Raw genomic sequence first — 10,217 nt, 5'->3', positions numbered from 1 at the left:
TTTTCATTTAACACTGTTCTCACCACTTCCCCTCCATAATCCACACTGATGACTGCATTTGTCACATTATTGTAAAAACATGTCGGGCGGTGGTTTGGGCAGCCCGGGGAGTTGCATGTGGGTGTGGCACAACAATCATGGAATGATAGAATAACAAGCAAGTTATGCCAGGCACCTGTGAGCTGGGCGTGTTGTGGAACTTTGCAGCCTTTTAAAAGGCAGTGGGTCGGGGTGGTAACGGGGTCAGGCGCCTGGAGAAAAGCAGCAGGAGAGCTTGGTGTGTACTAAGTTGCTTTTTGGGTTTTTTTTCTCTTCCGCGCGGGACTTCGGCAGGGTGGAACATTGCCGGAGCAGAGAGCCGGGAAGGAGGAAGATTGTCGACCACAGACCCACCGCGGAGATGCTGCTGCCCGGCTGGTCGGCTGGTGCAATTAGCAGGAGCGACCACCCTGCTTACCGTAAGGAATGTGTTGCATTCAGTCCTGCATGAGGTGTGTGTGTGTGACACGGGGTGGGTGTACTGGTTTTCTCAGTTCCCTCTTCATGTTCACAGAGTTGCAGGGGTAGCGAGGGATCAGATCGGGGAGGCAGCGTAATCCCACCCGGCAGCACGACCACGTGGAGCCTGGCGTCCAGACAGCCAAGGGACTCTATTTTATTGGGGACATGAGGGACATGTTAGTTTGATTATCAGACCTGGTCTGGTGTTGTGGTGGGCTGACGGTGGTCAGGGCAGTTCAGTGTCCAGGTCTGCTCACCCGTGACACATACAAGGTTCCATGGTGTTGTATGAATGTTACAGGCAGATACAGCATGCAGTTTCAGTACAGGACTGAAATTGGGATGCATGATGCTGACATGGCCAACAAAGGCCATGACCTCACCAAAACCATTGCTGTGAGGTGCAGACCTCCTGATCCCAAAGTTACTACAACATAGATCACTGAATGATCTCAATACAGAAATGTGAGCAGGCAAAGGCTTCTACGAACAGGATCTCTTTGTCCTCAGAATAACCTCACAGGGTCGGGTACAAAATGATATTGTCAATACATACGTGCATTTTCCCAATAGCAAACAACAGCAAAATTTGTGGTTGGATTACTTTGATGCCTTATATTGGAAAACATTTAAAAATCACACATTTGCCAGTCATGTTAGATGCAGGTATTGGAAACAATGAATTAATTATGATGTTTTTTTTGCTTTGATTGCACACCCCTCCTTCTTCCCCTCACGCATTGGCATCATAGTGGGCTGAACTGTGGGAGCCTGTTCTTCCTTTCATTAAACAAGGCCCTGTGCTCATCAAATGCCCTGGCTTTAAGTGGCTTTGATAGCCGGGGCCCTGTGGTGATGGACTGGCACTGTATGAGCTCCTGCCGTGATGGATCGGCGCTGGCGGCCTGTCCACGCGGCCGCCCAGCGCTGGCTGTCTCTGTGATTTACCAGCGGCAGTAAATCAGGACCCCGTCCTGCGGGTGCCCGGCCCCGCTCATTTCAATCTCCATACAAATCACAGCGGGCGCACACCGGGAGGGAGGAGACGTGAAATACCTCAAAATAATCATGCTCTCTCACCCCCTCTTTTCTCACTCACTCATTTGTTAAGCAGAAGGAGGGAGAGACATTACATCCATCACTCTCTGCTGGGCTGATGCATCTCAGAGAGTTAGGTCTGTCATTCTGCCTCAGGGTCCAGTCTCGACTTCTTGAAATATGTTTCTGTGTTTTGTAAATCATGGAGCTTCGACTCTTTTCAACACACCAACAGAAGAGAGGGGCAGAGAGGAGGACTATCTGAGGGACAGATCTCTAACATACAAAGGAGGCCTCAGCCATTGAGTGACTTAATTTGAATTTTTTTTTAGAAAACATATTTAATTTTGCATATCTCCCAGTAGCACACACTAAATCACTGCCAGAGAATGCTGAGGTGGTGATTCAATGCCAAGGGATGAGTTCAGTCCTCTGGTGAAGAGGTCATTCATGCTTGACAGGAAAGAGACTTTTAAAAGCCTTTTGCCAAAATAGAAAACTTGAAACAGAAAAGGCTGCTGGAAAGGATGCTTCCAAATGCCTCCCTCAATGAATACTAGAAACATTTGCCCATCATGTACAACAACATACTGTAGTATATGTTAGACACAAATCAAGAAGAGTTTAAATTGTTTCGCAAGACGCACAAAAACTTGAAATACATGAAGTACATGAAAAGAATAAACTGCAGGAGATATACTTCCCTCTGGTTTTGTCAAATAACAAAAACAGAAGGTAACTATTCTGACTCTACATAATCGACATAATTTTAAAGCTTATAGTAGTAATAATATAATCCTCTTTGTTACAACACAGCTGTTAAAGGCTGTTATGTGGTGTCTGAGCAAATTACAACTTCATAGCTTCAGTCCTCACCCTCTCTAAACCAAAGAATCACTTCTGCCCTGTTACAAAAGACCTCCATTACCTTCCAGTCAGATCTAGAGATGCCTGTAAAGTGCTGCTCCTGACCGCTGCTAAATGGTTTGGCTCTTTCCTAACGTGTGTTTACTCAGTGATGGAGCTTTTGACAATGCTGTCCCTTAACAGTGGATATTGGCGTTACGTATTGGATACCTTTGGTGTTTTTAAATCCACTCTAAAAACTCATCTGTTTGAAGTTCCCTCTAGATTTTTATTGTTTGTAACCTGATTTTATCTTTGTAACCAGTTTTTATCTTCACCGGGCCTGTTTGTTTTGATCCCGGTGATTACATTTGTTTTATATATCTTTCATTGTTGCCTAGACCCTGTTTTTATTGTTTATAAAGACCAATTTAAAGCTACTTTCTCCGTAGCTATGTTAAGCCCTTTATCTCAGTTTTTTCTTCTTTCTGCATGTTCGGCCTGTGTTTTGCATATTTTAGGACATGCTCTGTAGCTCATTGCTTATGTATCTACACTGCGTTGTGTCTTATACTAGATGTTACGTGGGTCAGCGAGCGAGCGAGTTTCAAACCGGAGTTCTCACTGCTCACTGCCAACCCCTACGGCCAGCATTGTTATCAGCTGAGCTAAAGGCAATTTGCCCCTAGCCTACCAGCAACAATGCTAGCTAACCAGGTCTCAGGGAGTGACATAACTGCGATAACTGCTCGGCTACCTGCTACCCACTACCCACAGCAGATACATTGCTTTACACAGGGCTCACACGAGCTACTCATTACAGCTCTGCTACACTTAGTGTATGTGAAATAAAAGCTGCAATCATGATCATGATACTAAAAACTATTACTGTTATTATTGTTACGTATTGTACAAGTACTTTACCATCAAGAATGTGTGCTGCCTTTAATGTGCTCAGCAGTGTACCCTTTCGATATGTGAAAAACATGCTTCTAGTTACATGCCAGATGTGACTTATTACTGCTTGTGGGAATGAGCAGCACTGAATGGACAATTTTTTTTTTTTTTTTTTTACCACAATTTAATGATTCGTTGACCACAAGGATGCAATAGCAACCAAATTTCAATTCAAGCTGAGCTCCAAATAGACAGGTAATACTACCTGGCATTTTTGACAAGAACATGCAAAGCCTTCCATATTTCATCATAAGCTTCTGTGAAGCTGAACAGGCCCATTTGTACACTATATGTAAGAGATCTGGTGGAACTGCTGGGACATATTTAAAAATAGCTACAGAAGAAGCTTTTTTTTAATGGAAGTGCTCCATCTGTATTGACTGTGAGAAATGTACTGAGCTGGTATTTACTCCCACCGATTTATTTATCTATGCAAAAATACCAAAGTATAGATGTATTTAAGGGGCTTCGTAAAGGACTGGCCTGATATGGATTGACTCCAGGGGATTGAATAGTGTTAGCCCACAAATAGCTGAGTTATAAAGATTCCTTGGTGCTCTGCATAAAATTGTTTTTGAGAGCGCTTTAGTCACAGCTGAGCCTATGGATATTCATTCCAAATGTGTCTTGTTGTCATTTTTCCTGTACTTAAATGTCCCCTTAGCTCTTCACTGCAGGGAAAAAAAGTTGATTTCCTCAAGTGGAAGCAAGGAAAAAAAGGAAACCTAGATTGAACGTGAGAAGCAAAAAAAGGACCAAATTCCAATGTCACGTCCAAGGACGAGGAAACGGTAATAAGCAAGCGTGCAAGCATTTCACAATAAGGTCGTTTAAGATGATCCAATTTACAATGACAGTTCAGGAATCACGGGTCTTCTGTCAAAATGTTTTCAGGAGGGACACAGGATGAAAATACTGACTAAAAATGTATGTTTTATTTTAAAAGGCACACCTCAAAATAAGAAAAACCTACACAAATAAAACAATAGTGAAGACATTTGGAAGTACCCATGAGCCAGGATTGAGAGAGCACAGGTTATATTCAGCATAACCAAGATTGCAGTGAGTTAAATTATGTCTCTGTCCACATATGCAATGCCAGGGGATTCTCTTGGGCCTAATCCCACTGTGAGCTGGGTGTCATCTCTGTTTTTTCTGCCATTCCCTTCTATACCACAACAGTAGTGCAGGACGAAAGGGAATTTGTTGTAGAATGCCATTTGGAAAGGTTTTATATACATGTATAAACATATCACTGAACATATTACCAATAAGCACATGTTCTGGAAGCCAAATTAACTGATCACACTAAATGAGTTTTTAATATCTTCTTTAATCTACGGGGAGTATAGATGCATTTTTTTCTGCTGTCTCCGACACATTTCAAACCTACAATTATGGCTGTTGGTGTTCTTTTTGCCATTTCATTTCCATACCAAGTTTTCATAAGCTGGTCTCGATGGTTTGGGTGCCCCCTGTTGCAGGTACACGACAGACAGGAGATGGTGATGGCTTTTGCCAGCTAGAGCCAATATCCCTGCAAGCATACTGGCAAAAATGACAGCTCCTTCAAGTTTGAGCCATTGGTTCTGAAGTGGGGCTTGACTGAGAAGTTTAACGTTGAAGTGTAGGGATCCCAAGTGACTGTGTGAAGGAGAACCTTCACTTTTCGCCTAAAACAGTTTGTTAAAGTTTCACGTTGTCTTCCACGTTGTCTTGTCTTGTAAATAATTAAGCTCATTGATCAATTACATTCCATACAGGTTAATTGTTTCATTGTCAAGTGATAATTGTTTTTGTCTTTGAGAACCAGCTCATTTGTAACTGAGCCACACTTGCCAAATTAAAGGCCTATTAAATGCATGTGTGTGGCTGGAATGCAGGAAGGAATCATATTTTCAGGTGACTGTTTGCTTAGGCTGGTTTTGTTTGTTGTTTTTTTTAACTAAATTATTGTTATTTGTTATTATTGAATTTTTATGGTTATTTACTTATTTTTTTAAATGTTTTATTATTGTTGCTCTTTCTGTTCTGTCCTTTTGTGAGAAGTGTTGGCCAGCTGAGATGGCCAAGCTGGGGGTGATGGCACGGTGATTGGCAGAGCAGCTCATAAGCTTTAACTCCCAGCTAAAATATCCCTGGCCTTGCTGACTAATGGTGATGTGCTTTCCACGTTGCCTGGTAGGAAGGGGCTGTTCTCCAGGCCCAAGGAGGGGCTAAAGTTACAGGACACTGAAATATGGGGTTCAACTGGAAGGGTTGAATGGATACACCAAAATGCATACCACCCCATACCAACCCCAGGGAAATGGACCTGTGAACATTTTAATCAGAACCTTTCAGACTTCCTGGAGAAGGAGGATCAGCCTGGTGGTCAGACACGTTACCTGCATTACTGTAGGCATATAATAGCATTCATAGTAAAGAGCCATTCATTGAAACACTGGCTTCGCCCCGCACTTCATGCTGATAGGTCGGCATGCTCATCTTCTGGTGCGCTAGGAGATGGGAACTCCTTCTCAGGTTCACTGTAGGACTATGGACAGGTGGGTCTGCCACCATCATTGTTAGGGAGTGGGGATAGTAGTGGAACCGAGATGCAGTCTGAAGAGGTGGATCTTCAGTCTGTGTCGGAAGGTGGCCAGCCCACTATGCTACAGTACATACAGGCGTGTTCATTGGGATGACTACCACAAAGGCAGACTGCCAGCCAGTGAAACGGGCAGCACAGTGGGGAGAGAAGCCAGGTGTAAATGATTATTAGCCACTCAGAATGATCCAGTTCATCTGTTTCTGGGAGTAGCATGGGGCTCAGTGGCTGTATTAGCTCGTGGTAAGCAGTCAGAAAACAGTTGGTGCAAGCTGCTGGGGCTTTGGGGTGAAAGTGGTCTCACCCAACAGTATATTTATGGGAGCATTCCCCTTTGCAGTATCTGCAATTTTGTTTGGCTGTTTTGCTGTGCTGCGTCTGTCTGTGGTGCAGGACAGGGGGAGGTTAGCAGCCTGACTGTGCAGTGAGACAGCAACTGGGGGTGCAGGGAGGGGGGGAAGATAGACACAGATTCCTGTACTCACCTGGGGAAGAGGTGACATGCTGGCTGGCTTGAAGATTGAGCAAATTCACAGGAGCACTGCCCCGCAGCTAGATAAGAAAATAGGGAATGCGTAACGTATGCTGAGGGGTGGATCGCCCGCATGTCCTAGGTGTTTACCTGCTCCTCAGGAAAAAGCTGGTCTTGGCAGGAGACATGGTGAGCTGGTGTCAGCAGGAGAGGGGAGAAAGCAGCCAACTGCCATGATCACAGTGGAGCCAACAGCAATGTCCAGACAACAAAATTCTTTTTATTGGATGTCTGTGGGGCGGTTTGAGGGGTTTTTTGTGAGTGGTGGCTTTGGCTCCAGGAGTGTGGAGGCCAAAGCATCATCCATTTATCAAATTTTCTGTTGTACGTATCATCTGTCTGTGCGGGGAGTGCTTCTCACCTTTGCTGCCTTCTCCCAGCTCTATGCAAATTGGGCAGTGCTCTACCGTGAGTCGGTGGCAGCAGCTGGGGTAACAGTGCTTGATAATGGTCATGTTGGCAGATCACTGAGAGTGTGTGTTCTTAAGCTGAGGGGGTGCACTATGTGGGGTGGTAGGGGGTGTGTGTGTACGGTAGACAGCACCTTTACTTGCAAGGGGTGCTCAATCTCCAGGCTAAGGTTTGTAGCTGTAGTGTGGTTAGAAGGAGAAGATAGAGGGCGTGGGTGTCACTTTAGTGAATGTCTGACTGTAATCTTGTTTTGAGTCCCTGCATTTAAATTGCTTAAAGTTGCTGTTCATCACTGACGAGTGGTGATCCTGTGGTGAGGGAGGCGGAGGTTGTCTGGGTCCAGCTAGCTCATGACATTGGATTTATGGATTTATTTAAGACAGAAAAAAAGCAAATGCAAGAAAGAGGACAAGATAATGTTTGTTTCCCATCAGATGTCTTGGTTTTGGTTCGTTGTGTTGTCTTTATCATTTCTATTTTTCCTGTTTTCAGGCGATGGGCCATAAAGAGGAAAGTGAATAAGATTCTCTTATCCTGTGTGCCCTATGAGTAAACACTAGCCTGAAAACCTTGAGGTCTATCTTGTCTTGCATGTCCTTGTATTCCCGAACATATTGTACTTCTCGTAATGCTGAACATTTATGCTTTATTTTATATATGTAAGTACATTTAATATGAACACAATATATGCAGTATTAATCTTATATTTAATTCAGTCCCATGTTTATCAAATTTTTAATTAAAAAAACATGTGAAGCCCATGCTCAGGAAACCTGCCTATACCATTTAATCTACAGGAACATGGGGTTCACTATAGATTGATCCAGTTTCCAAAAACACATTTTGCTGTAAAGGCAGAGAGAGCCTGCACTTACTGAACTTGTCTCAAAGTCTGGGACAGCTGGGACAATGCAGCCCTCACGAGAGTTAGCAAACTCTAGTCCATATCTGTGACTCAAAGGTAGTCCAGAGCTCTGGGCTGGATCAGTAGTTTGTACATTGTGTGCAATCTTATATAATGTAGAAGGTCTGTAGTGCATTGTTGATATACTTTGAATAAATTCAAAACCACTCCCCTCAAGCAGTGCCATCCCGGTGGTGACCTCTGTTAAGACCACTGGGAGACATCGTCGTCTGTCATTAACATTCACTCCACTGACAACACATTCATTTCCACCTCAATTATGGTCTGCTCTCTTCAACAGTGGAAATTGTAACTTAGAATTAATCCCCAGTAACAGTGAGTAATTCTAACTGTAATTGAGTGTGCCCCCAAAGAGAACAATCCACTCAGCAGAAAAGAGGAGATGAGCGAAATTAAAACCACCTCTGTGTCATCTTGCATTAAGTCCAGGGGTGAGGCTGCGAATGGATCTATGGAGCAGGTTCACTTCAGGGGAAAGCAGTGTCCTTCAGCAAGATCCTTACCAGATTGATCCAGTGCGATGTCAGTGGTGACAATTCTGATTCCTGATGAGAAGATAGATTGAGAGGTGACATACAACAGCAGCTGCTATTCTGCTTGGTCGCCTGGGTGCACCCCTCTGCATTGTCAGGCATTTCTGGTGTCCAGCAAAAGCCCATTGTCGTGAAACTGGCTAGACTATTCTCCCCAAAAACATTTGAACCGGACTTCCAGGGTCAGGATGACAAGGCAGATGAGGCATGAGGTACATGGAGATGGAGTTGGAGTCTATATGTTCCAAGTAGTACCCAGATAAGACCGACCTTGTGATCCAACGTCAAAGCTATGCAGAGCTAGCCCTGCTGGTGCAGAGTGATGAAGAAGCTATCGTTCCCAAAAGAGAGGGAACTAAAAGGAAATCAGACATTGCCAAAGTGACAAGAGGAAAGCAAAGTATGTGTTACAGCCACAGCACTATTATTGAGCGTTGTGCAGTGGTTTTGATGTTTTGTGCATGAAGGAGATGTTTGATGTTTGATAAGGCTGTCAAATGCCGGGACTTCATCATCTCAAGGGTCCTATCACAGAGTAATTGTTTTATCTTCTTCATACCACTGCTGAATTATTAATGAATACAGCCATTCAGAACTATTTGTTGGGTTAAGACTTTTTCAAATGCTTCAGCAAAAAAGTGTCAACTGATGTTTTATTGAAGGTCACATATATAGCCTTCTACTGTTGCAGAACAAACCAAAAAGTATATGTGTGTACATCATAATCCCTCATGGAATCAGCAGTTTAGCATACTCAGCACAGGTCTAAAAGTAAAGGTGAATTGATGTTCTGTTTCATCAGACTGATAGACTATGGTTCAGAATAGTACGTTAGGAGCGCACTTTAAATAGGTAATGTAGCTATATGTTGCAACCTGCTCACAAATGATATAGTGGAATTAGAGTGGTGGTGCACACATGGTAGAGTTCACAATAAACACGGATGAAGAGAGCAGCCCTCACCTGCATAGAAATTTCTCACACCTACATACTATGCCAACTTTGAAAATGTTTGTAATGGTCAGTAACATAGATTTTAACATGACTGAGAGAGATGAACGTTTGTTCCATCATCTGAGGATCCACAGTCATGCCCATTACATTTTACAATAATCAGCAATGATTTATGATGCACATATGCATTTATTTATGATACAACAATTTACTCCAAATATAGATTACAGCAGTGATGATGCAGTTACATGATCCACTCCTGAATGAGTCTGGGTTGAGTTTAGAATATTCAGATTTTGAGACATGTATGCTTGTGTTTCATTTCAGACCTGGCTAACGTGTATTCTTAACGAACCAACCAGCCAAACCTGTTCTGACAGACTAGTTCATGGTGTATCAGAATCTTCCTTTGCATTGAGAGACAAAGCTCTCATTGAGAAAAAGGAGTTTTTAAGGTCAGAGAGAAAAAAAAACAATACAGGGCGGTACACTTTGAAAAAAAACAAAAAAAACATTCATTTTCAGCTGCAAACTTTCAACTTATAAAAATGTTTTTATTGTTTTCTATAAGGAAAATGTCATGTGTATGAAGGTCTCAACTTCTTAACTAGAAAAACATATCTTTATAATCCATCTTTATCAAAACAGATCCGTCTTTATTTTTTCTCTAGATCACACATCCAGGAAACACTCAGGGGCATACCGGTCTTTATTGTGCCCTGACCATTTCTTACATCTATAATTCGCAAGTGCGAAAATTGACCCTTTTGGCCATGCAACATTGTACCCTGTATCTTGGAAAAATAATGAAACTTTAAAGTTAATACGCGTGTAAACATATCACAGAGGGCAAAGAACAACAGTCAGAATTGCAGGACTGAACCACATCAGAGGACACGAGTGGCCATGAAGGGAAATTAGAAGAGGCAG

The sequence above is a fragment of the Megalops cyprinoides genome, chromosome 1 (genome assembly GCF_013368585.1).
Source record: "Megalops cyprinoides isolate fMegCyp1 chromosome 1, fMegCyp1.pri, whole genome shotgun sequence".
NCBI classification, from domain to species: Eukaryota; Metazoa; Chordata; class Actinopteri; order Elopiformes; family Megalopidae; genus Megalops; species Megalops cyprinoides.
Note: the sequence above shows the minus strand (reverse complement) of the source record.